Source organism: Camelina sativa, chromosome 1 (assembly GCF_030686135.1).
Source record: "Camelina sativa cultivar CO46 ecotype springtype chromosome 1, ASM3068613v1".
Lineage (NCBI taxonomy): Eukaryota > Viridiplantae > Streptophyta > Magnoliopsida > Brassicales > Brassicaceae > Camelina > Camelina sativa.
This window is the reverse complement of record NC_141880.1, coordinates 19,858,156-19,883,054: the sequence shown is the minus strand read 5'-3', so window position 1 is coordinate 19,883,054 and position 24,899 is coordinate 19,858,156. Positions and strand designations below refer to the sequence as shown.

General features: G+C 39.8%; 3 non-coding genes across 3 annotated transcripts; 2 read left to right on the top strand and 1 right to left on the bottom strand.

Moving 5' to 3' along the window:
• The first annotated feature begins 3,743 nt into the window (after window positions 1-3,743).
• Window positions 3,744-3,850, top strand: LOC147950141 (small nucleolar RNA R71). Its single transcript, XR_015565771.1, has one exon. It is a non-coding gene; the product is annotated as a small nucleolar RNA R71 (small nucleolar RNA).
• A 6,523-nt stretch (window positions 3,851-10,373) lies between these two features.
• On the top strand, window positions 10,374-10,480 carry LOC147950140 (small nucleolar RNA R71). The gene has a single exon (XR_015565098.1). It is a non-coding gene; the product is annotated as a small nucleolar RNA R71 (small nucleolar RNA).
• Window positions 10,481-24,343: 13,863 nt separating this feature from the next.
• Window positions 24,344-24,450, bottom strand: LOC147950139 (small nucleolar RNA R71). The gene has a single exon (XR_015565096.1). It is a non-coding gene; the product is annotated as a small nucleolar RNA R71 (small nucleolar RNA).
• Between the last annotated feature and the right edge of the window lie 449 nt (window positions 24,451-24,899).

Genomic DNA, 24,899 nt, shown 5'->3' with positions numbered 1-24,899 from the left:
TCTATCAGCACCATTGCAAGATCAGTCTCCACAGTGCTACCAAGGATGATGGTTCCATTCCTTGCTTGAAAAAGAACTCCATTGAGAGCCAAGTCAATCATCTTTAGCTCTCCCTCATTGATGTTTCCAGTTTCCTTCCTAGCAAAGAAGGTGTTGGCAAGAGCTTTGTGGCAGTACCTCAAGACTGGGCTCCTAATCCTTGAGCTCTTGGAGTTGGAGGATGAGTAGAGCTTGTTATCCCCAATGGTTTCCCACACAGCATACAGTTCTTCTCTTGGCACAATCAGGCTCCTATTGCTTCCAACCTCAAAACCAAACACATCAGCCAGCTTCTTCATTCAGAGCTCATGCTTCTTCCCTTTGATTGTGAAAGAAATGTGACCAGCTCCTACTACAGCATCCTTCCTCACATATGTGTGCAGCTTGACAGTGGCTAGGAACTCACAGCTTTCCTCTCTATACCCCTCCATACAAAGCCCCATGAACTTTGTAAGGCTGCTCTTCTCAAAGAGACACTCCACATCTTCATCAATGGCAAGCTTCTCCATGGTCTCCTTATGTGGATATCTGGTTCCCAAGAACTCCATCCTCATGAAAGCATCATAAAGCTGCTTCTTTGACAATCCACAAGACTCAGCTTCTCCATCATCCATTAGTTCTTCTTCCTCACTTTCTTCTTCCTCACTCTCACTTTCACTCTCCTCTTGTTCAACCTCAACAGCTGGCCTCTTTCCTTTGGCCCTTGCTCTCCTCATAAACTCATTGAGTGTTGGCTCCCTTTCCTCCTCTGATTCAGTTCTCTCAGGATCTTCCTCAACAGCTGGGTTTCTGGAACTCGCACGCTGGCTCGGTCGATCACTCGGACGGCCACTCGGTCGAGTAGATGCTCGAGTGGGACGTCGAGTGGACCTTCCAGCATCCTCTCTTGATTCTAAATCAACATCATGACGACCCTTAGAGATTGCAGCTGCTTGCTTGGACTTCTTAGTGATCTTGGAAGACATTTTTGAACAAACACTGAGAGGAATAAACTCAAAGCTTAAAGTTAATAGGTTAGTGACCCAAAAACTAGAAAGAACTAAGCTTTGGGCTAAAGATGAACTTGAGAGAGACTTTAAAGCTTGAATTTAGATATTTTGAGCAAATGAGAGAGTGTGAGAGGTGTGATCTCGTGCTAGGAGTATATAAAGAAGCTTAGGGGACAAGGAGACAAGGGTGGAGCGTCCATACCATTCAAATTTGAAATGGGAATCTTTGACCTGCTTTTTGGCTACCACTCGACCCCACACTCGACCAGCACGTGGTCGAGCTCCTTGACCAATTTAAAGTTTCAAAATTTTTCTTCCTTTTCTCCCTCCACTCGATCGTTCTAGAAGCTTTGGAAACCAAATGGGCCTTAATCCTTACCCAGCTCGATCGAGTACTTCTCGTGGCCTGGTCGAGTGGGCTTGCGAACCTCTTGCCCAAGTCCAAATCTCTTCTTACCCAACTACATTCTTAATAAAAAAGCCTGTCCAACAAAAACATAAAAGAAAACACATCAAAACTACTAACAAATTAAACCATATTTACAAAGGATACCTTAGGGACTTCCTCCCTAGTGAGCTTGTTTAAAGTCACTAAGCTTGACTTTGATTTCCTTCTTAGACTCGATCTAGATACCAAGGAGGTGATGAAATCCTCCCTGGAACCTCTTGGTCACTGTGAAGTTGATCCTTGATCACCTCACCCTTAGCACACAAACCATATTTCTTCTTGATTTTGAGTCTTGGTCTTGATTTCCTCAAAGACCTCTTGTTCAGCTTTACTTGAAGATCCTCAACCATACTAGTCAACTCTTGAACTGACCTCTTAAGCTTTTCCACAGAATCCTCTTGAAGTGGGAGTTCAGCTTTTGGAGTTGCCTTATCACTTAACCCTTCTTGACCACCTTTGTCCTTGATAGTAAAAGGCTGGTCATCAATGGTGGGAAGGTTGGTTGGATTGTAGATATTGAACTTCATAACTACATCTTCAGCAATGTTCAAGGTCACAAGACCTTCCTTGACATCAATAACTGCTCCAACAGTAGCTAAGAATGGCCTCCCTAGTAAGATTGGATCTTCAGGCTCCTTGTCCATCTCTATCACCACAAAGTCAGTGTGGATCCTTGCTCTTCCTATCTTGATTGGGACATTCTCTAACCTCCCAACTACCTCTCTATTTGTCCCATCAGCTAGGCACACATGGAGTTTAGTAGATTTGAAGTCAGTTCTCCCAAGCTTTTGAGCTATGGAATATGGCATGACACTTGTTGAAGCTCCCAAATCACAAAGGCATTGATTGTAGTGGAGGTAACTGATTGTGCAAGGCAAGTAGAATGGCCCTGGATCCTTAAGCTTTATTGGAATGATCACTCCTCCAAGGTTCTCAAGATCCTTCTCATCTTGAGCTTCAACCTTCTTCTTTGACAAATCAAGCAAAAAGTCTTTGTAGAGAGGATATGGATCATACTGTTCCAAGGCAGGTCCTCTCTCCTCTTCTTGGTAAGCAATGGTGATCTCTTGTATGGCCAACACTTCCTCAACAACAGATTCTTCAATCACAACCACTTCCTTCAAATCCTTCTCTTCCTCTTGTTGCTTAGCCATCATCTCCTTTCTCTCAATGATTTCCCTAACTCTTTAATCTTTTGTGCTTTGAAACGTCCTGGGAATGGAAGAGGAGGCTTGTAGGCAGGAGGAATGTACTTGGCAGGTTTGTCAGCCTCGGACTGTCCAGCTCGATCGACCACTCGAGCACGCACTCGATCGAGTGGCTGCTCGAGTCCATGGTCGAGCTCAGGTGCGAGCTCCAATTGCTTGTTACAAACATCACTTGGGGCTTCAGTAACTAATGAATTCCCCCAAACTTGAACTGCACTGTCCTCAGTGGCTTCTGCCTCATGAACCTGAATGGCTTTGGCTGTGAACTCCCTTGGATTTTGGACAGCTTTTCCAGGGAGTTGGTTGGGTTTTGGAGCTGAAGAAGAGGCTATGTTACTCTCCATGTACTGAACTCTGGAATTCAGACCCTCAAACTTCATATTCAGATCATTGTATTGAGATGTGAGCCTTTGGTTTAGCTCAGCAAACTGTTTGGCTTCCTCTATCTTCCCTTGTGTTTGACCAATCAACAGCTGTTGTACCATGGCTCTAAGGTCTTGTTCCTGGCCTTGGTTAGTCTGAAACCCTGGTGGGGGACACAACTGGGGCTGGAACACCTGTTGCTGTTGTTTGGGGACATAGTTTTGGTGCTGTTGAGGCTGTTGAGGAGGGTAGACTTGATCTTGTGGGTTGGCCACATTTGTGCTCCTATAGGACAGATTATTGTTCCTAAACCCTCCTTGGTTATAACCCTTGAAACCTCCTTGGTTTTGCATATAGCATAACTCAGCAAACTCATTCTCTCCCTCTTGAACTGGAGGCTCCTCTTCACTAACAAAGTGAATAGACTTTTGCTGACTGAGCAAGATCCTATCAAGCTTTTCATTCACCATTTTCAGATCCTTCTTGTACTTGTCTTCTTGATCAGTTGATGATGACCTTATGGTTCTGTCATAGTCCTCATTGTAGTTCCCATCAGACTGTGCAAGGTTCTCTACTAACTCCCAGCCTTCTTCCACATTCTTATTGAGGAAGTTTCAATTGGAGGCTGTATCAAGAAGCATTCTGAACTTGGGAAGCACTCCTCTATACAATGTGCTCAACAAAGACTCCACACTGAAACCATGATGAGGACACTGAGTTTGGTGCCCTTTGAACCTCTCCCAAGCTTCACAAAAGCTTTCATTACTCCTTTGAGCAAATCCAGAGATCTCATTCCTTAGTCTTGCTGTCCTAGCATTGGAGAAAAACTTGGCCAAGAAAGCCTTCTTGCATGCATCCCAAGTAGTGATTGCACCAGTAGGGAGAGTCTTTTCCCATAAATGAGCCTTGTCCCCAAGTGAGAAAGGGAACAACCTCAGCTTGAAACCATCTTCACTTACTCCATTGATCTTGGTAAGACCACAGATTCTGTCAAACTCATCAAGATGATCTAGTGGATCCTCCATAGGCAATCCATGGAATTTATTGGCCTGAATCATTGAGATCAATCCACTCTTAATCTCAAAGTTGTTGTTGGCAACAGTTGGTGGCACAATGCCAGCTCTTTGGTTGTGAGTGTTGGGTGCATCTCCAGCACCAATGTTCCTTGGTCTCTGAACCTGATCTTGTTGATCCATGGCTACTATAACCTCTTGTTGTTGCTGAACAACTCTCCTTTGCTTAGCTCCTGAACTCTTGGTCTTGTTGTTGATGTTGTCAATAGGCCTAAGAAGATTGTCCTTTCCTTTGGACCTTGTGTGCATTAACAGACACAAACGATTTTTGCTAGGCAAGCGACTGAGCACAGGCTCAAGTAGGAGGTCAAGTCGACTGGAAAATGATGGTTATAGAGATCCGGCTTCTGGCTCGAGCAGGTGCTCGATCACGACTCGGTCGAGTGGTGGTCGAGTGACTGGTCGAGTGGTACCTGAAATGGAACTTCAACCCAGAAACAGAAGATTCGAGTACAGCAACCTCACAAGCATATAAAAGAACTTAATCTTAGACTAATATGGATCCTAAATGTCACAAAAACACACTCAAATGGGCAACGGCGCCAAATTGAAACAAGATTTATATTGTGGTGTGAATGATGATGTATGCAATGGTGAGATATGAATGGAATGATGGATGGGTGTTTCAATTCCCCTTATGCTATTGCAGTACAAGAGGTATCAATCCTAAATGAGTGTTTGTGAACAATTAAGATATGCATATGAATCTAAGTTAAGACAAATGTAAAGATTGTTTGTCACTAACAATCCTAGGAAGAAAATGTAAAATGCAGAAAATAAACTACAAGAGCTAACAACTAGATGCAGATGAAACTGAATGATTGAAACAGTGATAAAGCAAGAACAGAAACAGAGACTACTACTAATGAACTAATGCAAGATAATTAATGAACTGAAAACTAAATGTATGCAACTGGAATGAAACAGGAATGAAACAAGACAAACACAAATCATAGACACAGAGTTCTGGGGATGAACTCGAGCAGCACTCGACCGAGTGTAGGTCGAGTGGGTGGTCGAGCTAGACTAGATGCAGAAACAGAGCAATGCAATAAAAACAGAGTAATGCTAAATCCAATCAAACAACAAGCAAGCAACAGGATTAAGACTAAGATTTCAATAAACAAAGAAGGTCCTGAGGATGGATTCATGGGATGGACTAATCATTGTGGTTATCTAACTTGGTCAACAAATCTCAAGCAAACTTTGAGCTAACCTCTAGACATATTAATCTAAGACAAGTTTCTCCCACTCTCATCATCAAGAAACAATCAAACCTATGCAATTCTAGACTTGTTCTCACACAGTAAAGAATCTACACAAGCAGGCATTAAGCAATACATCTCAAACCAAACAAGACCTCTAATCTCTTAGCAAGCCTAATGGTAAGCTCTAGATCTAGCCTTATCTATGCTTCCTAAACATTGGTGTGATGCTAAGAAGCTTGAAATCAGACTCTACCCTCTCAGATATAGAATCAGCATTAAGATCATCTACCCTAGAAGAGATCTACAACAATCAAGCTTGACCAAGTCACACAAACCACAAGATCAATCCATCCTAACCCATCCTCAAGATCCTAAGGAAACTACTCACAACAATACATGATGATCAAAGTCAAAAACCCAGAAAATATTGAAACTTGCATTATTAGAAAGATTAAACAAAGATCGTTAATATTGATGAAAGGATGAAACTCAAATTCGCAATATCTTGAAAGTTATAGAACCAACAAAATATAAGAATCTAGTCTTCTTTTTTAAGGAAGTACAAGATCTTAAAAATAAAAATGCAAAAGGAATAAAACTAAAAAAAGTAAAAACTAGGTTTAGGGAATATCTAAAAAGTTGCACACTTTGGTGGCTGCAGGTACAAGGCCTTATATAGGTGAGGAGGTGGAAGCCCTAAAAATAGAAAAAGTCAAAGTAGTCAACGGCTCGGTCAACTCGACCAGTGCTCGGTCGAGTCCATGGTCGAGCTGGCTTCTCTCGTGCACACTCCACTCGGTCGAGTCCATCTACCCACTCGGTCGAGTCCATCTACCCACTCGGTCGAGTGCTTGGTCGAGTTGGACTCTGGACCTTGGTTCTTCAGCCTTAACTCTCTTGCTTTCCCTTCAAGATTGCTTCACTTCTCCTCAGGATTGTTTCCATGCTCCTTAAGCTCCAAAATCACCTGTTTATGCATGAAAAGATGCAAATGCAATGCAACTAAACTCTAATGCATGATTAGTCCTAAAGCTACACAATAATGATGAAAATGGCTAGCAAAAGATGCAAAAGATGTGAATAAACTAAGGGAAAACATGCGAAAATATATGAACATCAACAACCCATCTGATCCCTTTTTGTATAAGTAAGGTTCATCCCAATAGTACCCATTGATGTCCTTGAGGAGTTTTTTCTTCTTATAAGGGTCTATATCTGCTGGGACTTCTTCACACACCTTGTAATTGACTATGTCAGCATACCAAGGTAAATCTTCACTTTCAAGTGCCATCCATTCCTCCATCTCATCCTGCTCGATCGTGTGCCCAAACATACTCGATCGAGTGCATGCTCGAGTGGGAGGTCGAGTTGGAGGCCGAGTTGTCCCTATCAACATCAGCTTCTCCTCAGGCATTGAATCATCAATTGGAATCTCCTCCTCTATCCTCATTCTAGACAAATGATCAGCTACTCCATTCTCAATCCCTTTTTTATCAACTATTTCCATGTCAAACTCTTGGAGAAGCAGAATCCATCTTAGCAACCTTGGTTTTGTGTCCTTCTTTGAGTAGATGTGCCTCAAAGCAGCATGATCAGTGTGCACAATTACTTTGGACCCTACTAAGTAGCTTCTGAATTTTTCAAAGGCAAAGACCACTGCTAGAAGCTCTTTCTCTGTTGTTGAATATCTTCCTTGAGTTTCATCCAAGGTCCTACTTGCATAGTGAATAACATGCAGCTTCTTATCTTTTTTCTGTCCCAGAACTGCCCCCACTGCAAAGTCTGAAGCATCACACATAATCTCAAATGGAAGATCCCAGTTTGGAGCTTGGACTATTGGGGCTGATATTAGAGCAGCCTTGATCTCCTTGAAAGCCTTCAAACAATCTTCATCAAAGTTGAACTCAGTCTCCTTGCAAAGCAACCTTGTCAATGGCCTAGCTATCTTTGAGAAATCCTTGATGAACCTTCTATAAAATCCAGCATGACCAAGAAAGCTTCTTATGTCCTTAACTGTTTTTGGTGGTTGAAGTTGAACCATGACTTCAATTTTTGCTTTGTCAACCTCAATACCTTTCTCTGAAATCTTATGACCAAGAACTATCCCTTCTTCAACCATGAAGTGACATTTTTCCCAATTTAGGACTAGATTTGTCTCCTCACATCTCTTTAAAACTCTGCATAGATTAGTAAGACAAGAAGAAAAGGAATCTCCATAGACAGAGAAGTCATCCATAAAAACTTCAACCACATCCTCAATAAGATCAGAGAAGATTGACATCATGCACCTTTGAAAGGTAGCTGGAGCATTACATAATCCAAATGGCATCCTCCTATATGCAAAGGTACCATATGGACATGTGAATGTTGTCTTCTCTTGATCATTGGGATGAATAGGAATTTGGAAAAATCCAGAATATCCATCCAAGAAACAGTAATGAGTATGATTGGCTAATCTTTCGAACATTTGATCAATAAATGGAAGAGGAAAATGATCTTTCCAAGTAGCAGAATTAAGCTTCCTATAGTCAATGCACATTCTATGTCCTGTTATGGTTCTAGTGGGAATTAACTCATCATGATCATTCTTTACTACAGTGATTCCTCCTATTTTAGGGACACAGTGGACTGGTGAGACCCAAGTACTATCAGAGATAGGATAGATCACACCAGCTCCAAGCAATTTTAGAATCTCCTTTTTGACTACTTCCTTTAGGTTGGGATTAAGCCTTCTTTGAGGTTCAATACTAGAGTACGATTCATTTTCAAGGTGGATTCTATGCATGCAAAGACTAGGTGAAATTCCTTTAATGTCATCCAAAGTATAACCAATAGCTTTTCTAAACTTCCTTAGCTCAACAACTAGCAAATCAAGCTCTTTCCTACTCAAGTTAGCATTTACTATCACAGGATAAGTAGAGTTCTCACCTAAAAAGACGTACCTTAGCCCAGAAGGGAGAGGTTTTAGCTCTACTTTTGGTGCGTTCAGTTCAGACCAATCGTCTGTGTGGGATTCGGAAGTGCACTTGGTCGAGTAGCGTTGGTGCTCGGCCGAGTGTGAGCTCGAGTGGGTGGTCGAGCTATCCGTATCTGCTGTTTGAACTGCCCAAACTTCCTCTCTTAATGCTGGTAACCCCTCAAAGACCTTTGGATGGTGTGATTCTTCACAGGAGTCCAATATATCTTCATAGGCCTTAGCCTCTTCATGGATAAACCCTTCCTCTCCACTTTTGGTCAAAACAGTTCTAAGGTGATCTTGTTCTGCTAGCTCTTCCATCAATTCTCCTGACAAGTTGTCCAACTCTTCAACCCAAAAGATTTGTCCTCCAATTGTTGGTTTCTTCATAGCCTCTACAATGTCAAATGTCATTTTGAGGTCTTCTCCCAAGTTGAGATCAATCTTCCCTTGTCTCACATCAATTATTGCTCCTGCTGTAGCTAGGAAAGGTCTCCCCAAGATCAAAGGATCTTTTGGTTCTTCATCCATTTCTAAGACTACAAAGTCTGTTGGGACTTCCACTGCTCCAACTCTAACTGGTAGATCTTCCAAAACACCATGTGGTAATCTTATTGATCTATCAGCTAGGATTAGGGAGATGTTGCATGTCTTATACCTTGTAAACCCTAGGCGCTTAGCAACTGATAGAGGCATTAGGCTCACTGAGGCTCCCAAATCACAAAGGCATCTATTGAAGGTTAAGGGCCCTATAGAGCAAGGTAGAGTAAAGGAACCAGGATCTCTTAGCTTTTGAGGGTTCACTTGCTTTTGGATTATGGCACTACACTCATGGCTGAGAATCACCATCCCTTGAACTTCCTTGATCCTTTCCATCACAGCATCTTTCAAGAATTTTTGGTAAGGAGGAATCATCACAAAGGCATCTATTAGAGGCATCCTAAGCTCAATCTCTCTAACTTGTTTGTTAAACAATGCCTTGTATTTTTCAACCATTTGTTTCTTAAATCTTCCTGGGAAAGGTAGTGGAGGCTTGTAAGGAGGAGGAATGAACCGGACTTCCTTTTCTTTGGAGGTAACTGGATTGATTTTCCCTTGAGAATCAGCTCGATCAGGTGCTCGACCACCTACTCGGTCGAGTGAGTGGTCGAGTGGTACGTCGAATTCAATGGTGTGTTCATCCTGAGTTTCTTCCTGTTGGAAACCCTCCCCTTCTTTAATTCCACTGTCCTCAGTGTTGGGATGTGCTCCTAGCCGTGTTGGTAAGACTCTCCCACTGCGAAGATTGATAGCATTGGCAAATTCAGTACTTTGTACAATGGCTGTGCCCTTGTTATGGTCATTCTTTGATGCAGAAGCCTGGTTGATCTCCATAGTCACCATCCTGGATGTCAGTGTGTCATACTTGTCATGAAGTTCATTGTAAATATCATCTATCCTCTTGTTCAGCTCAGCAATCCTGTTTGTTGTCTCAATCTTGCCTTGTGTTTGCCCAATCAACAACTGGTGCATCATTGCTCTTAAGTCTTGTTCCTGGCCTTGGTTAGTCGGAAACCCTGGTGGGGGACACAATTGGGGCTGGAACACTTGGTGTTGTTGCGTGGGGATGTAGTTTTGTTGCTGTTGAGGTTGAGGAGGTGGATAGACCTGGTCTTGAGGGTTGGCCACATTAGTGCTCCTATAAGAGAGATTGTTGTGCTTGAAACCTCCTTGGTTGTAGCCTTTGAATCCTCCCTGGTTCTGCATGTAGCATAACTCAGCAAATTCAGGCTCCCCCTCTTGAACTGGAGCTTCCTCTTCACCAATGAAGTGAATGGACTTGGATTGGCTGAGGAGGATCTTGTCAAGCTTCTCATTGACCATCTTTAAATCCTTCTTATACTTGTCCTCTTGATCAGTTGAGGAGCTCCTTATGGTCCTATCATAGTCCTCATTATAATTGCCATCAGATTGAGCAAGATTCTCAACTAATTCCCATCCTTCTTCCACATTCTTGTTGAGGAAGTTGCCATTAGAGGCTGTGTCAAGAAGCATTCTTATCTTGGGAAGCACTCCTCTATACAAGGTGCTTAGAAGTGACTCATTGCTGAAGCCATGGTGAGGACACTGAGTTTGGAATCCTTTAAACCTCTCCCAAGCTTCACAAAAGCTCTCATTATTCCTTTGAGCAAACCCAGAAATCTCATTCCTCAGCCTAGCAGTCCTTGCATTGGAGAAGAACTTGGCCAAAAAAGCTTTCTTGCATGCATCCCATGTGGTGATAGCTCCAGTAGAAAGAGTCTTCTCCCAAAGGTGAGCTTTGTCTCCAAGAGAAAATGGGAAGAGTCTTAATTTGAATCCATCTCCACTCACTCCATTGATCTTAGTGAGTCCACATATTCTGTCAAACTCATCAAGGTGATCTAATGGATCCTCCATTGGCAACCCATGAAACTTGTTTGCTTGTATCATTGAGATCAATCCACTCTTGATCTCAAAGTTATTGTTGGCTACTGAAGGTGGCACAATTCCAGCCCTTTGGTTGTGGGTATTGGGTGCATCTCCTGCACCAATGTGCCTTGGTCTTTGCTCATGGATAGCTTGTTGCTCCATGATGTCTTGACCTTGTTGTTGTTGAACTACTCTTCCTTGCTTATGTCTCAAACCCTTTTGTAGCCTGTGGATGTTGTCAATAGGCTGTTGAAGACTATCTTTGCCTTTTGACCTTGTGTGCATCAACAAACTCTACTACGGACTTGAACAGGTACACGGTCGAGCTCAGGCTCGAGTGGGTGGTCGAGTCGACTGGGAAGTAATGGCTAATTTGATCCGGCTTCTGGCTCGATCAAGTGCTCGATCACAGCTCGGTCGAGTGGTGGTCGAGTAGGTGGTCGAGTGGGTACCTGAAACACAAAACAGCCAAGCAAAGGAAGATTCGAGTTCAGTAACTTCACAAGTGTTTAAAACGAACTTAATCTTAGACTAATATTGATCCTAAATGTCACAAAACACACTCAAATGGGCAACGGCGCCAAATTGAAACTAACTTTCTTTGTGGTGTATGAATGAATGATGTATGGAATGAATAGAAGTCAGGGTGTTTCAATTCCCCTTATGCAGTTGCAGTATAAGAGGTGTCAATCCTATCTGAGTGATTGTGAACAATTAAGATGTGCATATGAGTCTAAGTCAAGCCAATTGCAAAGATTGTTTGTCACTAACAATCCTAAAATGAGATATGAAATGCAGAAAGTAAAAACAACTAGAACAGGATACTAAATGCAAACAGAACAAACAACTTGAAGCTATAATGAAACTAGAACAAAGATAGAAACTATGCTAATGGACTAATGCAAGACAAGTAATGAACAGGAAACTACGTGAATGCAATGGAAATGAAACAGGAATGAAACAAGACAATCACAAATCAAAAACACAAGTTCTGGGGATGAACTCGAGCAGCACTCGACCGAGTGTAGGTCGAGTGGGTGGTCGAGCTAGACTTAAACGTGAAAACAGAGCAACACAAGAAAAACAGAGCAAAGCTAAAACCAATCAAACAACAAACAAGCAATGATATTTAGACTAAGATTTCAATAAACAAAGAAGGCCTTGAGGAGGGATTCATGGGCTGAGCTAATCATTGTGGTTATCTAACTTGGTCAACAAATCTCAAGCAACCATTGAGCTGATCTCTAGACATACTATTCTAATACATGTTTAATCCACTCTCATGGCAAGAAACAATCAAACCTATGCAATTCTAGACTTGTTCTCACAAAGAAAAGAATCTACACAAGCAGGCATTAAGCAATACATCTCAAACCAAACAAGACTCCTAATCTCTTAGCAAGCCTAATGGTAAGCTCTAGATCTAGCCTTATCTATGCTCCTTAGACATTGGTGTGATGCTAAGATGCTTGAAATCAAACCCTACCCTCTCAGATATAGGATCAGCATTAAGATCATCTAGCCTAGAAGAGATCTACAACAATCAAGCTTGACCAAATCAAACAAACCACAAGATCAACCCAGCCTAACCCATCCTCAAGGTCCTAAACAAACTACTCACAAGAACACATGGTGAAATATGTCAAAAACCTAGAAAATAATGAAACTTGCATCATTAGAGAGATGAAACAGAGATCTACAATATTGATGAAGGAATAAAACTCGAAATCTTAATACTTTGAAAGTTATGAAACAAACAAAATATAAGAATCTAGTCTTTCTCTCTCAAACAAGTACAAGATCTAAAAATAAAAATAAAAGTGCAAAAGGAATAATATCTAAAAAAGGTAAAAACTAGGTTTTAGACTCTCTAAAAAGCTGGACTCTTTGGTGGCTGTAGGTACAAGGGCTTTTTATAGGAGATGAGGTGGAAGCCCTAAAAATACAAAAAGTCAAAGCAGTCAACGGCTCGGTCAACTCGACCAGTGCTCGGTCGAGTGGCTGGTCGAGCTGGCTTCTCTCGTGCATTCTCCACTCGGTCGTGTCCTTCTCAGCACACGGTCGAGTGGTGGTCGAGTGGTGCGGTCGAGTTGGACTCCGGACCTTGATTCTACAGCCTTAACTCTCTTGTTTTCTCCTCAGGACAGCTTCACTTCTCCTCAGCATTGCTTCCATGCTCCTTAAGCTCCAAAATCACCTGTTTATGCATGAAAAAATGCAAATGCAATGCAACTACATTCTAATGCATGATTAGTCCTAAAGCTACACAATAATGGCCTAAATGGATAGCAAAAGATGGAAAAGTTGTGAATAAACTAAGGGAAAACAAGGTAAAATATATGAACATCATAGATCTCTGTTTCATCTTTCTAATAATGCAAGTTTCAATATTTTCTGGGTTTTTGACTTATTTCTCCATGTGTTCTTGTGAGTAGTTTGCTTAGGACCTTGAGGATGGGTTAGGCTAGATTGATCTTGTGGTTTATTTGATTTGGTCAAGCTTGATTGTTGTAGATCTCTTCTAGGCTAGATGTTCTTAATGCTGATCCTATATCTGAGAAGGTAGGGTTTGATTTCAAGCATCTTAGCATCACACCAATGTCTAAGGAGCATAGATAAGGCTAGATCTAGAGCTTACCATTAGGCTTGCTAAGAGATTAGAGGTCTTGTTTGGTTTGAGATGTATTGCTTAATGCCTGCTTATGTAGATTCTTTACTTTGTGAGAACAAGTCTAGAAATGCATAGGTTTGATTGTTTCTTGCCATGAGAGTGGATTAAACATGTCTTAGAATAGTATGTCTAGAGATTAGCTCAAAGTTTGCTTGAGATTTGTTGACAAAGTTAGATAACCACAATGATTAGTTCAGCCCATGAATCCCTCCTCAAGGTCTTCTTTGTTTATTAATATCTTAGTCTAAATATCATTGCTTGCTTGTTGTTTGATTCGTTTTTCCATTGCTCTGTTTTTATTGTGTTGCTCTGTTTTCACGTTTAGTCTAGCTCGACCCTGTGCTCGAACTACACTCGGTCGAGTGCTGCTCGAGTTCGTCCCCAGAACTTGTGTTTATGATTTGTTATTGTCCTGTTTAATTCCTGTTTTATTTCTGTTGCATCCATTTAGCTTTCTGTTCATTACTTGTCTTGCATTAGTTCTTCATCCACATAGTTTCTATTTCTGTTCTTGCTATTATAATCATTCTGTTTCATTTGCATTTAGTTCTTAGTTCTTGTAGTTTGCTTACTGCACTTTGCATTTTCATTATAGGATTGTTAGTGACAAACATCCTTTACATCTTGCTTGACTTAGACTCATATGCACATCTTGATTATTCACAAACACTCAGATTGGATTGACACCTCTTATACTACAATTGCATAAGGGGAATTGAAACACCCTGATATCCATTCATTCATAAGTCATCATTACATTCATCACACCACAGGAAAAGTCAGTTTCACTTTGTCACTGTTTCTAGGGTCATAATGTGTGACAATCCAATGCATTTGACTAATTGTAAGAGTTTGGGATGAATTTGGAGTGTTTAGACAACACTTAAACCCGTTTTATCCCAAAACAAGCTTAAACTAAGAAAACAAGCTTAACTAGAGAGAAAATATGTAACTCCAAATATGTAACAATCCAATGCACTTGACTAATTGTAAGAGATCAAGTTGAATTTGGAGTGTTTAGACAACACTAAACCCGTTTTATCCCAAAACAGGCTTAAACAGAGAAAACAGGCTAAAACCGAGAGAAAACATTGATTCGAGGCAGTTAACAGCTTTGTTACTGTTTCTAGGGTCAGAATGTGTGACAATCAAATGCATTTGACTAACTGTAAGAGTTCGGGATGAATTTGGAGTGTTTAGACAACACTTAAACTCGTTTTATCCCAAAACAGGTTTAAACCAAGTAAACAGGCTAAAACCGAGAGAAAACATTGATTTGAAGCAATAAACAGCTATGTTACTCTTTCTAGGGTCAATATATGTAACAATCCAATGCATTTGACTAATTATAAGAGTTTGGGTTGAATTTTGAGTGTTTAGACACCACTTCAACCCGTTTTATCCCAAAACATGCTTAAACCGAGAAAACATTGATCCTAAGCAGTAAACAGCGTTGTTACCGCTTCTAGGGTCAGAATGTGTGACATTCCAATGCATTTGACTAATTTTATGAGTTTGGGTGGAATTTGGAGTGTTTAGACTACACTTAAACCCGTTTTATCCCAAAAACAGGCATAAACCAAGAAAACATTGATTCGAAGCAGTTAATAGCTTTGTTAATGTGTCTAGGGTCAGAATGTGTGACAATCCAATGCATTGGACTAAATATAAGAGATTGGGATGAATTTGGAGTGTTTAGGAAACACTTACACCCGTTTTATCTCAAAACAGGCTAAAACCGAGAAAACATTGATTTGAGGCAGTTAACCGCTTTGTTACTGTTTCTAGGGTCAGAATGTGTGACAATCCAATGCATTTGACTAATTGTAAGAGTTTGGGATGAATTTGGAGTGTTTAGACAACACTTAAACCCGTTTTATCCCAATAGAGTCTTAAACTAAGAAAACAAGCTTAAACTGAGAGAAAACATTGATCTTAAGCAGTAACCAGCGTTGTTACCGTTTCTTGGGTCAGAATGTGTGACATTCCAATGCATTTGACTAATTGTAAGAGTTTGGGTTGAATTCGGAGTGTTTAGACAATACTTAAACCCGTTTTATCCCAAAAACAGGCATAAACTGAGAAAACATTGATTCTAAGCAGTTAATAGTTTTGTTACTGTTTCTAGGGTCAGAATGTGTAACAGTCCAATGCATTGGACTAAATGTAAGAGATCGAGATGAATTTGGAGTGTTTAGACAACACTTAAACCCGTTTTATCTCAAAACATGCTAAACCCGAGAAAACATTGATTCGAGGCAGTTAGCCGCTTTGTTACTGTTTCTAGGGCCAGAATGTGTGACAATCCAATGCACTTAACTAATTGTAAGAGTACGGGATGAATTTGGAGTGTTTAGACAACACTTAACCTGTTTTTTCCCAAAAGAGGCTTAAACTAAGAAAACAAGCTTAAACCGAGAGAAAACATTGATTCGAAGCAGTAAAAAACTATGTTTCTCTTTCTTGGGTCAAAATATGTAACAATCCAATGTATTCGACAAATTGTAAGAGATCGGGTTGAATTTAGAGTGTTTAGACAACACTTAAACCGTTTTATCCCAAAACAGGCTTAAGCAGAGAAAACAGGCTAAAACAGGCTAAAACCGAGAGAAACCATTGATTCGAGGTAGTTAACAGCTTTGTTACTGTTTCTAGGGTCAGAATGTGTGACAATCAAATGCATTTGACTAACTGTAAGAGTTCGGGATGAATTTGGAGTGTTTAGACAACACTTAAACCCGTTTTATCCCAAAACAAGCTTAAACTAAGAAAACAAGCTTAACTAGAGAGAAAATATGTAACTCCAAATATGTAACAATCCAATGCACTTGACTAATTGTAAGAGATCAAGTTGAATTTGGAGTGTTTAGACAACACTAAACCCGTTTTATCCCAAAACAGGCTTAAACAGAGAAAACAGGCTAAAACCGAGAGAAAACATTGATTCGAGGCAGTTAACAGCTTTGTTACTGTTTCTAGGGTCAGAATGTGTGACAATCAAATGCATTTGACTAACTGTAAGAGTTCGGGATGAATTTGGAGTGTTTAGACAACACTTAAACTCGTTTTATCCCAAAACAGGTTTAAACCAAGTAAACAGGCTAAAACCGAGAGAAAACATTGATTTGAAGCAATAAACAGCTATGTTACTCTTTCTAGGGTCAATATATGTAACAATCCAATGCATTTGACTAATTATAAGAGTTTGGGTTGAATTTTGAGTGTTTAGACACCACTTCAACCCGTTTTATCCCAAAACATGCTTAAACCGAGAAAACATTGATCCTACGCAGTAAACAGCGTTGTTACCGCTTCTAGGGTCAGAATGTGTGACATTCCAATGCATTTGACTAATTTTATGAGTTTGGGTGGAATTTGGAGTGTTTAGACTACACTTAAACCCGTTTTATCCCAAAAACAGGCATAAACCAAGAAAACATTGATTCTAAGCAGTTAATAGCTTTGTTAATGTGTCTAGGGTCAGAATGTGTGACAATCCAATGCATTGGACTAAATATAAGAGATCGGGATGAATTTGGAGTGTTTAGGAAACACTTACACCCGTTTTATCTCAAAATAGGCTAAAACCGAGAAAACATTGATTTGAGGCAGTTAACCGCTTTGTTACTGTTTCTAGGGTCAGAATGTGTGACAATCCAATGCATTTGACTAATTGTAAGAGTTTGGGATGAATTTGGAGTGTTTAGACAACACTTAAACCCGTTTTATCCCAATAGAGTCTTAAACTAAGAAAACAAGCTTAAACTGAGAGAAAACATTGATCTTAAGCAGTAACCAGCGTTGTTACCGTTTCTTGGGTCAGAATGTGTGACATTCCAATGCATTTGACTAATTGTAAGAGTTTGGGTTGAATTCGGAGTGTTTAGACAATACTTAAACCCGTTTTATCCCAAAAACAGGCATAAACTGAGAAAACATTGATTCTAAGCAGTTAATAGTTTTGTTACTGTTTCTAGGGTCAGAATGTGTAACAGTCCAATGCATTGGACTAAATGTAAGAGATCGAGATGAATTTGGAGTGTTTAGACAACACTTAAACCCGTTTTATCTCAAAACATGCTAAAACCGAGAAAACATTGATTCGAGGCAGTTAACCGCTTTGTTACTGTTTCTAGGGCCAGAATGTGTGACAATCCAATGCACTTAACTAATTGTAAGAGTACGGGATGAATTTGGAGTGTTTAGACAACACTTAACCTGTTTTTTCCCAAAAGAGGCTTAAACTAAGAAAACAAGCTTAAACCGAGAGAAAACATTGATTCGAAGCAGTAAAAAACTATGTTTCTCTTTCTTGGGTCAAAATATGTAACAATCCAATGTATTCGACAAATTGTAAGAGATCGGGTTGAATTTAGAGTGTTTAGACAACACTTAAACCGTTTTATCCCAAAACAGGCTTAAGCAGAGAAAACAGGCTAAAACAGGCTAAAACCGAGAGAAACCATTGATTCGAGGTAGTTAACAGCTTTGTTACTGTTTCTAGGGTCAGAATGTGTGACAATCAAATGCATTTGACTAACTGTAAGAGTTCGGGATGAATTTGGAGTGTTTAGACAACACTTAAACCCGTTTTATCCCAAAACAGGCTTAAACCAAGTAAACAGGCTAAAAACGAGAGAAAACATTGATTTGAGCAGTAAGTAGCTATGTTACTCTTTCTAGGGTAAAAATATGTAAAAATCCAATGTATTTGACTAATTATAAGAGTTCGGGTTGAATTTGAGTGTTTAGACACCACTTTAACCCGTTTTATCCCAAAACATGCTTAAACCGAGAAAACATTGATCCTAAGCAGTAAACAGCGTTGTTACCGTTTCTAGGGTCAGAGTGTGTATATTCCAATGCATTTGACTAAATGTAAGAGATCCAGATGAATTTGGAGTGTTTAGACAACACTTAAACCCGTTTTATCTCAAAACAGGCTAAAACCGAGAAAACATTGATTCGAGGCAGTTAACCGCTTTGTTACTGTTTCTAGGGCCAGAATGTGTGACAATCCAATGCACTTAACTAATTGTAAGAGTACGGGATGAATTTGGAGTGTTTAGACAACACTTAACCTGTTTTTTCCCAAAAGAGGCTTAAACTAAGAAAACAAGCTTAAACCGAGAGAAAACATTGATTCGAAGCAGTAAAAAACTATGTTTCTCTTTCTTGGGTCAAAATATGTAACAATCCAATGTATTCGACAAATTGTAAGAGATCGGGTTGAATTTAGAGTGTTTAGACAACACTTAAACCGTTTTATCCCAAAACAGGCTTAAGCAGAGAAAACAGGCTAAAACAGGCTAAAACCGAGAGAAACCATTGATTCGAGGTAGTTAACAGCTTTGTTACTGTTTCTAGGGTCAGAATATGTGACAATCAAATGCATTTGACTAACTGTAAGAGTTCGGGATGAATTTGGAGTGTTTAGACAACACTTAAACCCGTTTTATCCCAAAACAGGCTTAAACCAAGTAAACAGGCTAAAAACGAGAGAAAACATTGATTTGAGCAGTAAGTAGCTATGTTACTCTTTCTAGGGTAAGAATATGTAAAAATCCAATGTATTTGACTAATTATAAGAGTTCGGGTTGAATTTGAGTGTTTAGACACCACTTTAACCCGTTTTATCCCAAAACATGCTTAAACCGAGAAAACATTGATCCTAAGCAGTAAACAGCGTTGTTACCGTTTCTAGGGTCAGAGTGTGTATATTCCAATGCATTTGACTAAATGTAAGAGATCCAGATGAATTTGGAGTGTTTAGACAACACTTAAACCCGTTTTATCCCAAAAACAGGCATAAACCGAGAAAACATTGATTCTAAGCAGTTAATAGTTTTTTTACTGTTTCTAGGGTTAGAATGTGTGACAATCCAGTGCATTGGACTAAATGTAAGAGATCGAGATGAATTTGGAGTGTTTAGACAACACTTAAACCCGTTTTATCTCAAAACAGGCTAAAACCGAGAAAACATTGATTCGAGGCAGTTAACCGCTTTGTTAATGTTTCTAGGGTCAGAATGTGTGACAATCCAATGCATCTGACTAATTGTAAGAGTTTGGGATGAATTTGGAGTGTTTAGACAACACTTAACCCGTTTTATCCCAAAAGAGGCTAAAACCGAGAAAACATTGATTCGAGGCAGTTAACAGCTTTGTTAATGTTTCTAGGGTCAGAATGTGTGACAATCCAATGCATTTGACTAATTGTAAGATTTTGGGATGAATTTGGAGTGTTTAGACAACACTTAAACCCGTTTTATCCCAAAAGAGGCTTAAACTAAGAAAACAAGCTTAAACCGAGAGAAAACATTGATCCTAAGCACTAAACAGCTTTGTTACTGTTTCTAGGGTCAGAATGTGTGACATTCCAATGCATTTGACTAATTGTACGAGTTTGAGTTGAATTTGGAGTGTTTAGACAACACTTAAACCCGTTTTATCCCAAAACAGGCATAAACCGAGAAAACATTGATTCTAAGCAGTTAATATCTTTGTTACTGTTTCTAGGGTCAGAATGTGAGACCATCCAATGCATTGGACTAATTTTAAGAGATCGAGATGAATTTGGAGTGTTTAGACAACACTTAATCCCGTTTAATCTCAAAACAGGCTAAAACCGAGACAACATTGATTCGAGGCAGTTAACCGCTTTGTTACTATTTCTAGGGTCAGAATGTGTGACAATCGAATGCATTTGACTAATTGTAAGATTTTGGGATGAATTTAGAGTGTTTAGATAACACTTAAACCCGTTTTATCTCAAAAGAGGCTTAAACTAAGAAAACAAGCTTAAACCGAGAGAAAACATTGATCCTAAGCAGTAAACAGCGTTGTTACCGTTTCTAGGGTAAGAATGTGTTACATTCCAATGCATTTGACTAATTTTATGAGTTTAGGTTGAATTTGGAGTGTTTAGACAACACTAAAACCCGTTTTATCCCCAAAACAGGCATAAACCGAGAAAACATTGATTCTAAGCAGTTAATAGCTTTGTTACTGTTTCTAGGGTCAGAATGTGTGACAATCCAATGCATTGGACTAAATGTAATAGATCGAGATGAATTTGGAGTGTTTAGACAACACTTAAACCCGTTTTATCTCAAAACAGGCTAAAACCGAGAAAACATTGATTCGAGGCAGTTAACCGCTTTGTTAGTGATTCTAGGGTCAGAATGTGTGACAATCCAATGCATTTGACTAATTGTAAGAGTTTGGGATGAATTTGGAGTGTTTAAACAACACTTAAACCCGTTTTATCCCAAAAGAGGCTTAAACCGAGAGAAAACATTGATTCAAAGCAGTAAAAAACTATGTTACTCTTTCTTGGGTCAAAATTTGTAACAATCCAATGCATTTGACTAATTGTAAGAGATCGGGATGAATTTAGAGTGTTTAGACAACACTTAAACCCGTTTTATCCCAAAATAGGCTTAAACAGAGAAAACATGCTAAAACTGAGAAAACATTGATTCGAGGCAGTTAACAACTTTGTTAGTGTTTCTAGGGTCAGAATGTGTGACAATCCAATGCATTTGACTAATTGTAAGAGTTTGGGATGAATTTGGAGTGTTTAGACAACACTTAAACCCGCTTTATCCCAAAAGAGGCTTAAACTAAGAAAACAAGCTTAAACCGAGAGAAAACATTGATCCTAAGCAGTAAAAAACTATGTTACTCTTTTTTGGGTCAAACACTTATGTAACAATCCAATGCATTTGACTAATTGTAATAGATCGGGTTGAATTTAGAGTGTTTAGACAACACTTAAACCCGTTTGATCCCAAAACAGGCTTAAACAGAGAAAACAGGCTAAAACCGAGAGAAAACATTGATTCGAGGCAGTTAACAGTTTTGTTACTGTTTCTAGGGTCAGAATCTGTAACAGTCAAATGCATTTGACTAACTGTAAGAGTTCGGGATGAATTTGGAGTGTTTAGACAACACTTAAACCCGTTTTATCCCAAAACAGGCTTAAACCAAGAAAACAGGCTAAAACCGAGAGAAAACATTGATTTGAAGCAGTAAACAGCTATGTTACTCTTTATAGGGTCAAAATATGTAACAATCCAATGCATTTGACAAATTATAAGAGTTCGGGTTGAATTTTGAGTGTTTAGACACCACTTCAACCCGTTTTATCCCAAAACATGCTTAACCCGAGAAAACATTGATCCTAAGCAGTAAACAGCGTTGTTACCGTTCTAGGGTCAGAATGTGTGATATTCCAATGCATTTGACTAATTGTAAGAGTTTGGGTTGAATTCGGAGTGTTTAGATGATGTTCATATATTTTACCTTGTTTTCCCTTAGTTTATTCACAAATTTTGCATTTTTGCTATCCATTTAGGCCATTATTGTGTAGCTTTAGGACTAATCATGCATTAGAGTATAGTTGCATTGCATTTGCATCTTTTCATGCATAAACAGGTGATTTTGGAGCTTAAGGAGCATGGAAGCAATGCTGAGGAGAAGTGAAGCTGTCCTGAGGAGAAAACAAGAAGAGTTAAGGCTGTAGAATCAAGGTCCGGAGTCCAACTCGACCGTACCACTCGACCACCACTCGACCGTGTGCTGAGGAGGACTCGACCGAGTGGAGAATGCACGAGAGAAGCCAGCTCGACCAGCCACTCGACCGAGCACTGGTCGAGTTGACCGAGCCGTTGACCACTTTGACTTTTTGTATTTTTAGGGCTTCCACCTCACCTCCTATATAAGGCCCTTGTACTTGCAGCCACCAAGGAGTCCAGCTTTTTAGAGAGTCTAAAACCTAGTTTTTACCTTTTTTAGATATTATTCCTTTTGCACTTTTATTTTATTTTTTTAGATCTTGTACTTGTTTGAGAGAGAAAGACTAGATTCTTATATTTTGTTTGTTTCATAACTTTCAAAGTATTAAGATTTCGAGTTTTATTCCTTCATCAATATTGTAGATCTCTATTTCATCTCTCTAATGATGCAAGTTTCATTATTTTCTGGGTTTTTGACATATTTCACCATGTGTTCTTGTGAGTAGTTTGCTTAGGACCTTGAGGATGGGTTAGGCTGGGTTGATCTTGTGGTTTGTTTGATTTGGTCAAGCTTGATTGTTGTAGATCTCTTCTAGGCTAGATGATCTTAATGCTGATCCTATATCTGAGAAGGTAGGGTTTGATTTCAAGCATCTTAGCATCACACCAATGTCTAAGGAGCGTAGATAAGGCTAGATCTAGAGCTTACCATTAGGCTTGCTAAGAGATTAGGAGTCTTGTTTGGTTTGAGATGTATTGCTTAATGCCTGCTTGTGTAGATTCTTTACTTTGTGAGAACAAGTCTAGAATTGCATAGGTTTGATTGTTTCTTGCCATGAGAGTGGATTAAACATGTCTTAGAATAGTATGTCTAGAGATCAGCTCAATGTTTGCTTGAGATTTGTTGACCAAGTTAGATAACCACAATGATTAGCTCAGCCCATGAATCCCTCCTCAAGGCCTTCTTTGTTTATTGAAATCCTAGTCTAAATATCATTGCTTGCTTGTTGTTTGATTAGTTTTAGCATTGCTCTGTTTTTCTTGTGTTGCTCTGTTTTCACGTTTAAGTCTAGCTCGACCACGTACTCGACCTACACTCGGTCGAGTGCTGCTCGAGTTCATCCCCAGAACTTGTGTTTTTGATTTGTGATTGTCTTGTTTCATTCCTGTTTCATTTCCATTGCATTCACATAGTTTCCTCTTCATTACTTGTCTTGCATTAGTTCATTAGCATAGTGTCTATCTCTGTTCTAGTTTCTTTATAGCTTTAATTTGTCTGTTCTGTTTGCATTTAGTATCTTGTTCTAGTTGTTTTTACTTTCTGCATTTCATATCTCATTTTAGGATTGTTAGTGACAAACAATCTTTACAATTGGCTTGACTTAGACTCATATGCACATCTTAATTGTTCACAATCACTCAGATAGGATTGACACCTCTTATACTGCAACTGCATAAGGGGAATTGAAACACCCTGACTTCTATTCATTCCATACATCATCATTCCATACATCTTTCTTTCACCACACCACAAAGAAAGTCAGTTTCACTTCTATTCATTCCATACATCATCATTCCATACATCATTCATTCATACACCACAAAGAAAGTCAGTTTCAATTTGGCGCCGTTGCCCATTTGAGTGTGTTTTGTGACATTTAGGATCATTATTAGTCTAAGATTAAGTTCGTTTTAAACACTTGTGAAGTTACTGAACTGGAATCTTCCTTTGCTTGGCTGTTTTGTGTTTCAGGTACCCACTCGACCACCTACTCGACCACCACTCGACCGAGCTGTGATCGAGCACTTGATCGAGCCAGAAGCCGGACCTAAATAGCCATTACTTTCCAGTCGACTCGACCACCCACTCGAGCCTGCGCTCGACCGTGTACCTGTTCGAGTCTGTAGTAGAGTTTGTTGATGCACACAAGGTCAAAAGGCAAAGACAGTCTTCAACAGCCTATTGACAACATCCACAGGCTACAAAAGTGTTTGAGACATAAGCAAGGAAGAGTAGTTCAACAACAACAAGGTCAAGACATCATGGAGCAACAAGCTGTCCATGAGCAAAGACCAAGGCACATTGGTGCAGGAGATGCACCCAATACCCACAACCAAAGGGCTGGAATTGTGCCACCTTCAGTAGCAAACAATAACTTTGAGATCAAGAGTGGATTGATCTCAATGATACAAGCAAACAAGTTTCATGGGTTGCCAATGGAGGATCCACTAGATCACCTTGATGAGTTTGATAGAATATGTGGCCTCACAAAGATCAATGGAGTGAGTGAAGATGGATTCAAATTAAGGCTCTTCCCATTTTCTCTTGGAGACAAAGCTCACCTTTGGGAGAAGACTCTACCTAGTGGAGCTATCACCACATGGGATGCATGCAAGAAAGCTTTTCTGGCCAAGTTCTTCTCCAATGCAATAACTGCTAGGCTGAGGAATGAGATTTCTGGGTTTGCTCAAAGGAATAATGAGAGCTTTTGTGAAGCTTGGGAGAGGTTTAAAGGATTCCAAACTCAGTGTCCTCACCATGGCTTCAGCAATGAGTCACTTCTAAGCACCTTGTATAGAGGAGTGCTTCCCAAGATAAGAATGCTTCTTGACACAGCCTCTAATGGCAACTTCCTCAACAAGAATGTGGAAGAAGAATGGGAATTGGTTGAGAATCTTGCTCAATCTGATGGCAATTATAATGAGGACTATGATAGGACCATAAGGAGCTCCTCAACTGATCAAGAGGACAAGTATAAGAAGGATTTGAAGATGGTCAATGAGAAGCTTGACAAGATCCTCCTCAGCCAATCCAAGTCCATTCACTTCATTGGTGAAGAGGAAGCTCCAGTTCAAGAGGGGGAGCCTGACTTTGCTGAGTTGTGCTACATGCAAAACCAGGGAGGATTCAAAGGCTACAACCAAGGAGGTTTCAAGAACAACAATCTCTCTTATAGGAGCACCAATGTGGCCAACCCTCAAGACCAAGTCTATC